Below are 15,219 nucleotides of genomic sequence, written 5' to 3' on the forward strand. Positions count from 1 at the left end.
GTGATTAAAGTTATTATAAGCTGAGTCTCAATCAAAAGAAAGCAAAATGCCAGCTCTATTGCAGGGAGTGAAGAGTGGAACCAAACTGTTGTTTCTAAGCGTTGAGATTCTTAACTTTGAACAGTCCCTTAGAGCCTTTCTCCAAATACTGTAATCATTTAAATTACCTTGGTTCCAAGTGGCAGAGGAGGTGGGTGGGGGCGGATGGAGTGATGGGATGGGGGTGGGAGGAGCAACTTACATACCTCAAGAATATAGCAAAGTCAGAAGTGTGTGTGTGTGTGTGTATATATATATACATATATACGTGTATATATATATATACACACATATATACGTGTATATATATATACATATATGCATATATATGTATATATATATATAGTGTCCCATAGTTTGCATATTAAAAAATGGAGTTTTCAGTTTAATTATTCTAACGACAAGCTCACCACAATAATTATTTAGTATGTATTTCAGGAGAGTGAAGCAATGATAAGCAAGGACAGTTTTTCCAGTCGTGTAGCTGAAGTCCTACTTTTATGTGTCAGACATTCCATAACAATTTCTACAATAAATTATTTTTAATAATGTGTCCCAACTGTGTTTGTGTGAATTATTGTTCTGTTGCGGGAGAGCCGGACTCTACATCTGCATTGTATTATTTATGCACTTTGATGTAATACATTGTAACAATTCATATCTATTATAGATTTAGTAAGACATGAAGGCATAAGTGGATTTAATCAGACATGTAATTATTTTTATGCCTCCAACGCAAAAATATGCATAAATGAATTTATGGTTATTTGGCAATCAGTGGAAATGGTCTTTATAAATGTTGAAACAGCTGCTGGCAAATATATTTGCAAAAGAAGGAAAATGGCACTTATCTTCTGGTCGGGTAGACGATAAAGGAATTATTGTCAGCCGTATGCGGTATCCTAGCTTTTAAATATTTGCTTCGTCTTCCTTAATATTACATAAACATACATTTGACACAAGAAAACGTTGCATTTCTTTCCTTCTGTGATAATGGCGCACATTTTCTCCTAAGAGGATTTTTAGAACACATCTGTATCCTAAAAAGCTCTTTTTTTTTTCTAAGTCTGAGCAGTTTCTGTCACGCTGTTTGACTTGTACATTCCCATTTATTCTATTATTTGTGGTATCATTCCAGTTCTTGAGATAGAATACTCTCATTTAAAATAATGGGCCATAATAATGCACACGCTTCTGTCAAATATGTTGATTTTGGTGTCGATTAGGATTTCTCACTGTTGCTTTTCCAATGGCTTTAGGACATTTGTAAAAACTTGTCTGCCACAGAGAGTAAAATGCAATCCTTGTACTACCTGGTTATGATTACTTCGTTGTGTTGAAGTGTCTAATAAATTACATATCAGTAAATGTAGATCTTGGACAAATAGCCTGAGAAAATCTAATTTTCTTGAAGTGCATCTTTTTTCATTCTTTCAAGTTTTCAGTTTAAATTTAGTGCCTTTGACTGGTGAAAAATTAATAGCGCCCGCAGCTGAAATTTTCTCTATAACCTGTGGCAGAGAAAAAAAGCTAGACCCTCTCTAATGTGTCAATTATGACCCAGATGGATTACCATATGAGGAATTATTTCATTTTTCTTGGATCAAATATAAAACAGCTATAAGATATTTAAGTTGTACTGAAGCAGGCACACTAAAGACACTCCTGCACCCGGCGCGAGGGCAGACAACATAAATAAAGCTGTCACTCTCTCTACAAGGTGAGCTTGGATTTGAGCATGCATCTGAGTTTTATGCATATGATGATTTCTAATACTAACCATTTGGGTGATGCTCAAATAATAACACACCCCTGACTTAAAAGTCACTTGCAGTCGGCTTTTGTAAATCACGGGGTTCTCTTTCATTCAGGTATGTTGTTTCAATGATCAGTAGCATTTCTAATAAATTACACGCTGACCAGTTGGAAGAGCTTCTGCCTGTTATTGGAACAAACTCTGCGCGAACCTCATCTGTCAGATGCTGCTCTCCCAGCCCTAGGCCCCTTGCATAGCTGGGTTCCTTGGCAAACGACAGAGTGCCCTCTGTTGATGGAAAAAGGAATGTGCCGTGGAGGATAAAACCAGCTTTCGGATCAGAAGTCGCAAAGCTGCCATTAGCCGGTACACATTTGTGATGTAAAAATCACATTTTAAACTATACAGATATTGATTTAATGGGCACTGATAGAATGTAGACTATTGCAAGTTCAGAGGCAACTGCAGGATTATATATATTTACACAAACACATTAATTATTCAATTCCTATGTACCTGGAAATGCTAGATAAGACGACTTTTTTTACCCTGTGTAGACAGAGATTCACCTACACAGGCATGTATTTCCGTTCAAATGTTTCTGAAACCGAACTGAAAACTTGGCATGAACAACGATCTCAATGCCCCGGGATCTATAATTTAAATAATTTTTAAATGCAAAACTGTAACAACAGCTCAACTGAACACGGAGATTTCTAATTCCCTCAGGCTGAAGGGGTGGGCTGGGGGTGTCGAAGGGGAGGGGGACAGAAAGCAAAACCTCTGGCAACAGCCTTTAGCTCCAGTGCTGTCTCTGCAGGGCGAGGAGAAAATGGATAGCCTGGTTTGCCATTACCGCTTTTAAACTAAGCCTTTGTAAAACAGCAAATTTTATTATAATTTTAAAGCAGTAATTCACTGATGGGCATTCACCACTTGTATATTTCCATTTACTACGTATTGGATGGGGGGGGGGGGGGGGCAAATCTCACCAAAGTGGCATCTTTACACTTTCAGTCCATTTCATACTTTAATTAGTTCAAAAGCAAATCTAAAAAATGTTAACATGCACCAAAATACTTGCAGGTAACATGCTAAATTGTGTGATTTTCTTGACTATTTTGGAGAAATACACTCTAGTTTCTGTGGCATGTTTCAAATGTCTTCTGCCTGAGAGGCTGAATTTGGGGGCTCTGCATGTATTTAAATATTCCTCTAGCTTGTCTTAAACCTGAGTATTTGCAATCACAAAATTAACCTAACGTACTAATTTGACTGCAACTTCAATTCCGTTGTTACAAAGGGAGGGTTTTCTTCTTTAAGATTCCATTTGCAAATGTGAAATGAAATTGAGAGTTAATAAATTAATCTTTATGTCATTGTCAAGGAAGTGTTACCAAGAAAAGTGAGGGGGGTGTTAAATTGAATTTTCCAGATATTTATAAATATTGATGAAATTGACCAGATTAATTGCTCAGTGCTCTTTTTCATTTTCCTTACAGAAACTCTAAGAGTTTTTTTTTTTAAGTAGTTTGCTGATTCCTGACTTTTATATGCCCAGTCTTTATCTTTTTGAAATAACTCTGTTAATGTGAATTTGAATACTATTCACACGATTTGCTTGCATAAGTATGAGATATGTGCTGAGGAAATAATTTAAAATGTGAGTTGGAATTCTCAGCTAGTGATAATGTCTGACAAAATGAGGCTAGTGATGCCTCAGAGGTTGTTAATATATACAATCCAAATAGCTAGATGAAGACTAAAAAATTCAGTTAGTTGGCATGCCTGACATGTCGGCTCACTGGAGCTTATGTATTAGGGGGGAATTGCAAACAGAGGAGAATGAGATCCTGTCGTATGACAAGATTGAAAGCATTAGAATTTTTTTTTTAATTCCAAAATGTCTTATCAATACTCCCTAAATATGTTTTTCTGTGTATAACCATCCCAGCTCTTACTCATTGATATGGTATTTTTAGCCCTTTTTTTTCCCTGAACCAATATAATCTTTTTTTTTTTTTTTTTTTTGGTCAAGAATACAATTATCTCATTTCTATCCCTTTTTTCTTTCAAACAGTAAAATTACACTTAAGCAGCAACAGGAAACAGAACCCACGTGTGGTAAACACTTTATTTTTTCCATTGCTTAACAGCTGAAAAAGAGTATACATACCGAAAGGCGGATATGCCACAAATGAAAATGGAATTGCAAAAATTGTGTGCTTTGCTCCCACCACTTTAACGGAAGCTTGAAACTGAAATCAATTGGCACTTAAAACCGATTTAAAAATTAGAAATTAGCTCAACTCAAGTTATCATATGCTTTTATATGAATAAAGCGTCTTTAACTTTTTAAAGTTTTCTCCTGTGCCCAATTAATGTTTTTATTTGATGAACTAAATGGTCAAATGATCCTGTGGCACTGTGCGGTATCAAATAAAGCAATTCAGTTGAAGAGGTGCTAAATATTTTAGTAACAGCCCACCAGAGGGCAGTCAGCTTTTAGCCTAGCAGATTTGAAATATATAAATTTATTGCTATAGTTGAATTTTAAATAAAATATCTATCTAAATTATATTACTTTTTGCATGTAGGAGTTGACCAAAATAAAAGTCACGACTCAAGATTGAGAAGCCTAAGGCTTTAATCATTTTGAGTTAAAACCACCAAAGGACTAACAATTTGAACTTTTGCCCGTCTGTACACTCTCACACTCATTTTTTCCATTGTGACATTTATGTTTGGTTATAAAGGAAGATTTATTTTTTTGAGATGTCTTGGGGCATTAAAATCTTATAATCAATAGAGACTTTGGGACAAGCTCTTGCACAGAGAGAGAAACAAGGAGAAAGAGACCATTTTCTTGGCTACTTCTGTCCTACATTCCTATTCCAAATCTGTGTCCTGTGGTTTTAATGGTGAATAGTGTGCTGAATGATACATATTGTAAATGGTACAGAGGAGACTTTGGAACACATGAGTGGGGTGTGGAGAATCCGTGGTTCATTTCCTCATAAAGATGCCATGGGTGTGGGCACTCAGTGTCCTGTAGTCATCTCAGTAGATGGAGATAATATTCATTTAGAAGAGGATTTTTTAAATACTGAGATTCTTGCACATGCAGTTTGTGTAACATAACGAAGAGCCATTGAGGTTTGGACAGGATTTTCTCATTATTGTTGCAAAACTCTGGTTGTCATGGTCGTAAGCCCTACAAACAAAATGCTCCTTCTAAAGCCTGCAAAAGAAACAATGAGTGATAGCCCCCGGTGCGGGCTCAGGTGCTTTCACATATTCGCTCATTTCTTTTTCTACAATAATCCTACAAGGACCTGAAACCCAGGTTAAATGACTTGGCTAAGATGACAGAACTGAGACTTATGTCTTGTCATCTGTGTCTTCACTAACTTGACTTCGAACTCAGAAGCCAGAGATGAAACTGGAATCATAGGGTATCTTTTTTTTCTCCCAGAGAGTTGTTTATTTTTGTTTTATTTTTTACCAAAATGGAAACCAACTTTTTTTCTGATTATAAAAATCACCCAGGGTGAGGGGAGAGTGAAATAGACAAAGGGGCTCACTATATATATTTATATACTCATATATATATATATGTGTATATGTGCATATATATTTATATGCTTATATACTATATTTGTAAGAAAATAATACTCTCACAATCACAGAGATTAGAGATTAACACTCTTAGTATTATGGTGTGTATGCTTTCACATATTTCATACACACATGTATGTATTTACAAAAATAGAATCACATTGGACACACTGTTTCATAGCCTCTCCTCTTTTTTTTTTAATTTTTTGAAGTTTATTTATTTATTAGAGAGAAAGAGACAGAGCGTGAGCTGGGGAAGGTCAGAGAGGTAGGGAGACACAGAATCTGAAGCAGGCTCCAGGCACTGAGCTGTCAGCACAGAGCCCGATGCCAGGCTTGATCTCACAAACTGTGAGATCATGACTTGAGCTGAAGTTGGAGGCCCAACCGACTGAGCCACCCAAGGCACCCCTAGCCTCTCCTCTTTATAGGTCAAATATTATGGACATCTTTTCATGTCATGTATATACTAAAAGTACCTGCTCCTGAGTGCTTACCATGTGCTGGGCACACTCTGAAACATTTTACAGGAGTTACTGTATTAATTCTCACAATATCCCTAACACTTAGGTATGATTATTTTTCCCCTTTTGGTAGGAGAGGAAAGAGACTACTGGATGGCACACAGACATTATATATTGAGCCTCTGGCTTGTTAAGGGCTATAAAGGATTCTGCTGTATGAATAAACCAGCCTTCATTTAACCATTCCCCATTGGTGGGCAGTTCCACGTTTCTGGAAAGAAGAATTTCCATAGAGGGTAATTCCAGTATCCAAATCAGTTCCTTGTGTCCTCTGATGTGTACAAGGATGCCTCAAACCATTCCCAAGGTTTTTTATCCCACTGCCTTCTTAGAACTCCTTTTCTCCTCTCCATTCATTCCTGAAAAATGACTCAAATCCATTTCTCAGGACTTGCAAATCTATCTTTTATCACTGCCACTGAGAGACAGTAACTCCAACTCAGGTGTGAGATACCCAGAGTTCAAACCTAGACTATGCTATTTACCAACTAAGTGACTCTAGACACTAATCTCCCTGATCTACTTTTTTGCCAGTAGAATGAGGATAAAGTACCTACCTCCCAGAGCTGTTAGGGAGTCTTGAATATGATGGCATATGCGAAGTACTTAACAAGTAGTAAGTGTTCAATAAATGTGGGAAGAAAATGCTCCCTGAATTGACTGGGGACCTCAAAGTCAAAGAGAGAGAAAATAGTGTATACTCCATTGTTAAAAAATGCAAACTCTCTTTTAAGTGCTAGACTTTTGTATCGAAGCACTTTGAGAATTCCAAATTATATTCTCCTTACTTGACCCACACGCACGAAGGAAACCTGAAATAAATCCTCTTCTTGAATGTATTTGAATAGGGATTTTTAGGTGAAGCAAATGTAAAAGAAGACTAAACAAAAATTTCTTGGAGAGATGTTTTTGCCACTGAATCCAATAAAGTCTAAGGACAAGAGTTATGGAGGCGCATGAAATAAAATACAATCTCTTTCCTATCATTTCTCTTCTTAGATAATCTCGCAGAGTATCTAAAAATACTAAATTATGAAGATCTGAAGTACATACTCAAGACCTATACTCATCACCTATGCTTGGGAACTGCTTGATTGGAGCCAGTACTAAGAGGCTAGTTCCAAGTCAGTTCTTTGAAATGAATTCTGTTTCAAATGTAAGGCTCCACTACAAGTTGGCCTAGCTCAGTGAATGTCAGAACTTAAGATGAGAGCTGAATGACGATTCCTCAGGCACACCGTTGTCAGGTAGAGCCAGGAATCTCGGCTAAAACATCAGCACCGTGCTTCTGAGCATTCGTGCTGCAGAAGGGCTCTGTTGTGAGAAGGACTCTGTATTATCCGCAGGTGCCAAGCAGTAAGACCCGGAAGGCTGTGGGCCACTTCCTCTCAGAGACCAAATGTGCTGATGAGAATTTACCCAAAATGCCCAGAATGATAGAAATCACCAGAGTTCATGGTGTGAGGCTGGGCCATGAATACCAATGGCCAATTACATGATAGACTCTTTCCATTTATTTATAGGAGAGACCCCTCAGCCAACACCCAAAATGGCCGCTCCTCAATACTCATCCTTTGGGATTTTAAACAATGAATTTAGCCTTGAGCTGTCTCTGAACGCATCTCTGACAGCTGCCCATCTCGGTCAGGGACAGGATCAATAGAATAAACCTGAGGAGTGAAGAAGTTAATCTTTCTGAGCCTAGATAGCTCTAAGTTCTCATATGCCTTATCTCATGAACTTTTCACAAGAATCCTCATAATCTGACATTTTATCAATGAGACGTTACAGGTTAAGATATTTGCCAAAGTCCTCGAAGTTGGTTCCTCTGGTATCGTAAGTCAGAGGGACAGAGCTGATGCTCGGACCCAGCTCTTTTGACACTAAGCCTGGAACTTCACCATGATCTTGTAGCTGCTCTCCCCTAAAAATTCTCCAAAAGCTACTAATTAATGCAGGTCCTTATAGGGCCTCAGGTAAGGTAAGGAACTTCCATATTAAGAGCCTGCTGGTTTCCTCCCCTGGGAACCATCAGAGGTAGTAAAACACACATCAAAACTGACATTTATAACTCTCAGTTTTACTGCCTGTACTTCAGAAAGTGATGAGTATCAATCTAGCTACTGGCATTTAGGGCTGAAAAAAATGCTCAGGTAATCTGATGGGCCATGTTCTATTTTTGTCAATACGATAGCTTCTGGACTTAACGTAGGAAAAGTCCAGAAGGCCCCAGTGTTACATTTAAGAACTGCATCCAGTTACTAACCTATTAAGCAAAACTGTCGGTCTAACTAGCCCTGAGGAAAAGCCACAAGAGAGATGGCTGTAAGGTTTTCCAAGTAGGTATTGTGGTTGCTAGGTAGAAGTACTTCCTCTTGTTATCTCAGCATTTAAATTTTGTTCTGTCTTTAGAGAGATAGTTAATTTCCCTGTGCTGTTTTCAAGTTTTAGAGCTCAAGGGCTGTCTCTCTTTAAGGTATGATGAACCCAACTTTGTCTCACAGAGTATCAATCAGGATAGACTAAACTGTAATTCAATAACAGGCAATCCCCAAATCTCAGTGACTTCACATGACAAAGGTTCGTTCCTTACTTGTAGAACATGTCCATCTCCAGTTGACTAGGAATTTTCCTTCATGTGGTTCTCACTCTGGGACCTGGCTGACAGAAAAGTCACAATCTAGAACATTCTGGACACTGTCCCAAGGGAAGCAAGCTCTGCAGGGGCTCACACCAGCAATACTCTAATCTGGAAGTGATGTGTTACTTCTTACATCTCCTTTGGAAGAACAAACAACATGGCTTTATCCTACCCCACCACAAGAGGGCCAGGAAGTAAGGTCCCAGCAGAGCAGAAAGCTAGAAATAGTATACTCTACTCACTGCTGGTGCTCCTCAGATACTATTTGTGTTTTAGAAACGAAAAAGAAAAGTATCTCTTTAAGATTTTCAGTTCTTCTGACTTGTCTTTTGCATATTTCTACTCACGTATGAGCCATTTGAAATATAAAATGTGTATGGTAAAGGCAATTTGGGAAACTGGAGCACAAATTTTGAGATGTTGATTGTTCTCCCATCCATTCATAGCGTAGAATCCAATGTTCATTCTTTTATGCATATGTGATGGTGTAGAGATTTACTGAGCAGCAGGTACAAAATGATGAACAAACACACAGCAGTCATTTCACTCATGGAGCTGGCAGTGCATGAGGGAGACAGCCCCAAAGGCCACCGCTACAACGTGGCAGGAAGTAGGAGGCGCTGGACGCTAATAGGAAGGGCATTCAACCCAGTTAAAGTGCCAAGGAAAACTTCCTGGAGGATGTTGAATCTGGGCTGACAGCAAGGAGGACTAATACCTTTGGTACATTTCCTTTCAGTCTTTCCCCCGTAAGCCTGATTTGTCATTTTTGCATAATCGTAAGAACATACTTTAGCCAAGTTTGTATATTGCTTGGAGGTAAGGAGATGATGGTATATCTCAACAGAATATACATACTCAACAGAATATGCAGCAATCAAAGTAACAATTAGGAAATTAAAAGATAATGTAGAAAACATTGTACAGTGTTACATGAACATATTGGTTTAAAATTGTAACTTTGTAATAAATGGACAAGATCTAAAGGACAACGTGAAAAATGGAGACAGTGGAGATTTCTGGGTGGGATTGTGGGTAGAGTTTTATTGTAACGAATTTGTATTGATTACAATGTTTGATTATAATGTTCGCTTTAATATTAGACTATAAGGCGATTCATAGACCACACACACAATGTAGTCCAGTAAGTAAGTGTGTTCTCTGTCCCTGCCAGAAAAGAATCCTGGATCTAGTTAGCTTAGGCATTTTCAGACTTTTACTTTGTGCCACAATTTCTGCATCTGTTAAGTGAATGTTATTCTTTGCATCATCCAGTATATAGCATTAAGATTTGAAACAAGGTTTTGAATATCTTCTAAGTGCTGATGATTACAAGTTTACAAATCTAGCCCTAGATGCACATATATCCAATCCTTTACTTGGCATCTCTACTTAAATGTCTCATGGAAACTTTGAGCTCAGCAAGTCCCACGCTGAACTTCTGATTTCCACTCCTCTGTGCAAACGTGCTCCACGGGCAGCCTTCCCCATTTTGGCTGGTGCCCCCTCCATCCTTCCATCTGCTCAGGCAAAACCTTTGGAATCCTTGACTCTTCTTTCTGAAAACCCTCATCCAATAGGTTAGGAAATCCTGTTGACTCTACATTCAGAGTAAACCCAGAATCTGACCACTTTTTCCCACTTGCCCTGCCGCCCAGGTCAGAAGCACCATCACCTGTGGACTAGATACTAAAGTAATTTTTTTTTTATTCTAAAATGACTTTTAACAGATCTCACTGCATCTGCCCTTGCCCCCTACAGGCCACTCAGCACTGCAAACAGATCGTTGATAAATCTAAGTTAAATGATGTCAAGCTTCTGCCCAAAGCCCTCCTATGGCCACCACGAAAGCCAGAATCCTTACAGTGATTCTAAATCACCCTTCAGTACCTTTCTGGATTCTTCTAGTCTTCCCTTCGCTCACTGTATTTCAGCTCTAGTGGTCTCTTGGCTGTTTCCCCATCAAGCCAGCATAATTCTGCCTCAGGATATTGGCTTAGGATATTGACTTGACTTCTCTCTTTCTGGAGCCCTTTTTCCCTTAAAAAGGGAATGGCTAACTCCCTGCCACTGTCAAGTCTTTCCTCAAACCCGACCCCAGAGAGGGCTATACTGAGGACTTTTTTTTATACTGTACTCTATGCTTCCTCTCTGCCCCCAACACCTTATCATTTAACATATCGAATCTAACATACCACATAATTCACGTGTATATTTCCTGTTTAATGTCTGCAGGCATGTACACTTCTCTAGAAAGGGGATCTCTGTTTTATTCATGAATTATCTCAACCATTTAGAGCACATAGTAGGTGTTGGATAAGTGCTATGAATCAATGAATTAAAAAGTAGAGAGAATCTGCACATTTTCCACAAAACTGATTAGAGGCAAACCTTCAAATGGAGATACTGAAACAGAGATTTGTTTTAAGGATCTTTTCTAGAGGTGAAACCAGAAAAGCTAAGCAAACCAAACAAAACTAGGTCTTCAGGTTGCTACTTTTAACTCAGAGACATCCGTATTACAACAATTTGTTACTTCCAGTAAGATTACAGCATAAGAACAAAATTCATAAGTGTGGAATTTTATGGTGCTGATACAAAAAACATACGTTGACTAAGAACAAGCTTGTATTTCTATTTCTCAGTATTTTATTGCCCTTGCCAGGATGTCAACTAACTATATAAATTTCAAACATTTAAGAGGTACAAATTAACTCACTAAAATATCTGTCAGAGCTTTCTGCATTAATCAAATTTGATGTATTATAACCTACAGGGGGAAAAAATATTTGTGACAGAAACTCAAAAATAATTGAATAAGCATAATATTCAAAGGCATGCACTTGAGTTATTACGCTTAAATGAAGAGAAAAAGAGCAAGAATGCAAAGTTCCTGTTGTACTTTCACACTACTGTTCATTATAAATTTCCTACATATGGTGGAGAAATTTCCTACCTATTGTGCACTACTGGTGAAAGATTTTAATTTAATTGGACACACTCAAGTTATATTAAAACTATGTTTCAGTCTCTTCCAGTTGCTTTAAAGAATAGTTGTAAGTTAAATACTTATTACTCAATACTCATTAATTTTTCAGTATTTATTAATTTTCGAAAAATTATTTTAAATTTTGACCAAAGATAATTCCTCAATTTGAATAAGTAGTTTCTCTCTTTAGCCAAGAACCAACATCATGTTTGATGATGAAACACCGAAGGCATTTCCATTAAATTTTTCAAACAAGAAAAGTAAAGGATGTCCCATCTCAAATACTATATAACATTCTTCTGAATATTCTGGCAAATTCATAAGATATGAATTAGAAATAAGAGACATATGGGAATATGGGAATGCAAGCCAGTGCAGCCACTCTGGTAAACAGTATGGAGGTTCCTCAAAAAACTAAAATAGAACTACCCTACGACCCAGCAATTGCACTACTAAGTGTTTATCCAAGGGATACAGGTGTGCTGTTTCGAATGGACACATGCACCCCCATGTTTATAACAGCACAATCGACAATAGCCAAAGTATGGGAAGAGCCCATCGAGGGATGGAAATGTATGGATAGCAAAGTATGGAAATGTCCATCGAGGGATGAATGGATAAAGAAGATGTGGTATATATATACAATGGAGTATTACTCAGCAATCAAAACAAATGAAATCTTGCCATTTGCAACTACGTGGATGGAACTAGAGGGTATTATGCTAAGTGAAATTAGTCAGAGAAAGAAAAATCATATGACTTCATTCATATGAGGACTTTAAGAGACAAAACAGATGAACATAAAGGAAGGGAAACAAAAATAATATAAAAACAGGGAGGGGGACAAAACAGAAGAGACTCATAAATATAGAGAAAAAACTGAGGATTACTGGAAGCGTTGTGGAAGGGGTGATGGGCTAAATGGGTAAGGGGCACTAAGGAATCTACTTCTGAAATCATTGTTGCACTATATGCTAACTAATTTGGACGTAAATTTAAAAAATAAATAAATAACTTAGGAGCGCCTGGGTGGCTCAGTCGGTTAAGCAGCCGACTTCGGCTCAGGTCATGATCTCGCGGTCCGAGAGTTCGAGTCCCACGTCGGGCTCTGTGCTGACAGCTCAGCGCCTGGATCCTGTTTCAGATTCTGTGTCTCCCTCTCTCTGACCCTCCCCCGTTCATGCTCTGTCTCTCTCTGTCTCAAAAATAAATAAATAAATAAATAAATAAATAAATAAAATATACGTTAAAAATAACTTAAAAATAAAAAAAATAGACATAACTAGTGGAGGAAGAGGAATTATTATTTTTTAAACATTTATTTATTTTTTGATATCACTTATACAGTGAAAATCTCTTAGAATCATTAAGAATTTCACTCAAGTGTTGGTAAAATGTGAAAATTTACTATTTTAAATAAATATAAAAATGCTAAAAATAACAAAAGCTATGGTTATGTTCTTATTTATGGCAATATATAATAATACACCTAGAATAAATGTAAAAGAAAATGTGCAACAATGACAAGGAAGAAACTACAAGCTTTTTTGGGGAGATATTGAAAGATTTGCCTGCATGAAAGCCTGAAAACTATAAAGATACCAGTGCATCACGAATTGGTTTATAAGATTAATATTGTTTTAATTGAAATAGTACTTGTTTTGCTCTGGACTGACTGAATTGTCTTAGATTTTTTCCTACTCCAGTGGCTTAGAAATTACATCTATTACTCTGTTCTTCTAGCACAGTTCCTTAAATTTCCTTTTTTTATTAATTTTTTTTAAGTTTATTGTGAGAGACAGAGTGCAAGTGGGGGAGGAAGAGAGAGAGAGAGAGAGAGAGAGAGAGAGAACCCCAAGCATGCTCTACATTGTGAGCACAGAGCCAATGCAGGGCTCAAACTCACAAACCATGAGATCAGGCCCTGAGCCCAAGTGGGATTCTCAATAGACTGAGCCACCCAGTTAGTTGCCCCAGTTCCTTAAAATTTATAACCAAACATGTTTGATAATAATAAACATGTTTCTCTACCAACATCAAGATTTATGGCTCATTTTATTCTGTCACCCACGATCGCCAAGTTTCCATGTTCAGCTGAGATCCTCCGAAATGTTCATTCTATATTATTGCTTTTATTTTTCAGAAGGCTTTTTAATTAATTTGCCATAATCTTCTCAGTCACTTCATTCAAACTGAACTGTAAATTGTGCCAGCGTCTTTATTTACCACAGGTTCTTGTGAGACAGAGGCAGAAATAGTATTAGTATATGGCTCTTCACAGGCATTTCCATGGCTTCTGCCCACCCCGCGCCCACTGCCATAACCGCTTTCCTACCAATTATTCCATCCTTCCAACTTGGTTCTTGATGCAGTTGACATGAAGTAATGGACAAGTTCAAAATCAGATAAGTGCTTGCCAGCTTGCTAATCTATATTGGAAAAGGCAGGGAATTACTCTAGAAAGAAGAGGCAGGAGAAATGGACTCGACCAGTGAGGGGCATGGGCATGATGTGAAGAAGATTTTGGACACCTTCGAATAGAGAAGAGGGAGCTTTGGATTTGGGGACAGTTGACTTATGTGGGAAATACGGAGGAAGAAAAAAACCTGGCACAAAATATCTTAAGTTTTAAAATGCATTATGAGTGTATTCCCCTTTGGCGTTCTCTCAAGGACCTTCAGAAAATATTTTAGTTGCTTTTAACTTTATCAACCTATTTATTTGCTTGTTTGTTTTACCATTGTATCTTTGAATGTGACTGCTTTTTGAAACTGAACCATAGGGTGCCTCAGCTTGATAGAGATTTTATCTGTACATCATTCCATTCAGAAATTCAGACCCAGAGAGAGAAATCAAATTCTTTTGGCACCTGAAAAGGTGTCGAAAGCTTTAGTTAATGGATCAGTTATTTTTTATTTTATAATAAATTATATGGAAACTTGGTGGCTTCAATCCACAGTTATTATTTATCATGATTCTGTGAGTTGGGTGGCAATTTGTTCCATTCTGGGTTGGTGAGGCTTGGCCTAGTTCCTAATAATGGTAAAATTCCCAACAGCCTCTGCTTGAGCTGTTTGCTATTGTCCCATTGGCCACACCAAGTCACCTGGCCAAGTCCAGAGTTCATATGGGAAGTAAAATCCACTTCCTAATGGGGACTACTGCAAATCACTTTTCAAAGGGGCCTGGATAAAGAGAGGGGAGTGATTTGTGGCCATTTGTGCAATCTGCCCTTTTCAGTGAGAGAGCATGGTAGCAAAGCAATGTAAGCTAATTAAAAAGCCTTAATACCTAATACTTAACTGCTGTAACTTAAAAAGTAGTTAACTAAAGAGTTAGAAATACCAGCACTAGGCACTGGGTGTCTGTAGAAAACTCGGGCAGCTCAGGAGATGAGATCTGGGGAGTTGTCGAATGGAGGAGGAAGGAGATTTTTTTTCATTGTATCTTTATTTTATAACTTTGTGTTGATAAACACCTGTTACCTTAGTGACTTACCACATGGAATATAGTAAAGTGTATCTATTAATTCTCTAGTGTTTCTGTAATAAATCACAAATTTAGTGACATAGAGAAAAACAAATTCAAGTTCTTATAATTCTGGAGATCAGAAGTCTAAATGAATAGGTAGGACTTTTCTGGAAGTCCTAGG

Source organism: Panthera uncia, chromosome A2 (assembly GCF_023721935.1).
Source record: "Panthera uncia isolate 11264 chromosome A2, Puncia_PCG_1.0, whole genome shotgun sequence".
In the NCBI taxonomy this organism is placed as follows: Eukaryota; Metazoa; Chordata; class Mammalia; order Carnivora; family Felidae; genus Panthera; species Panthera uncia.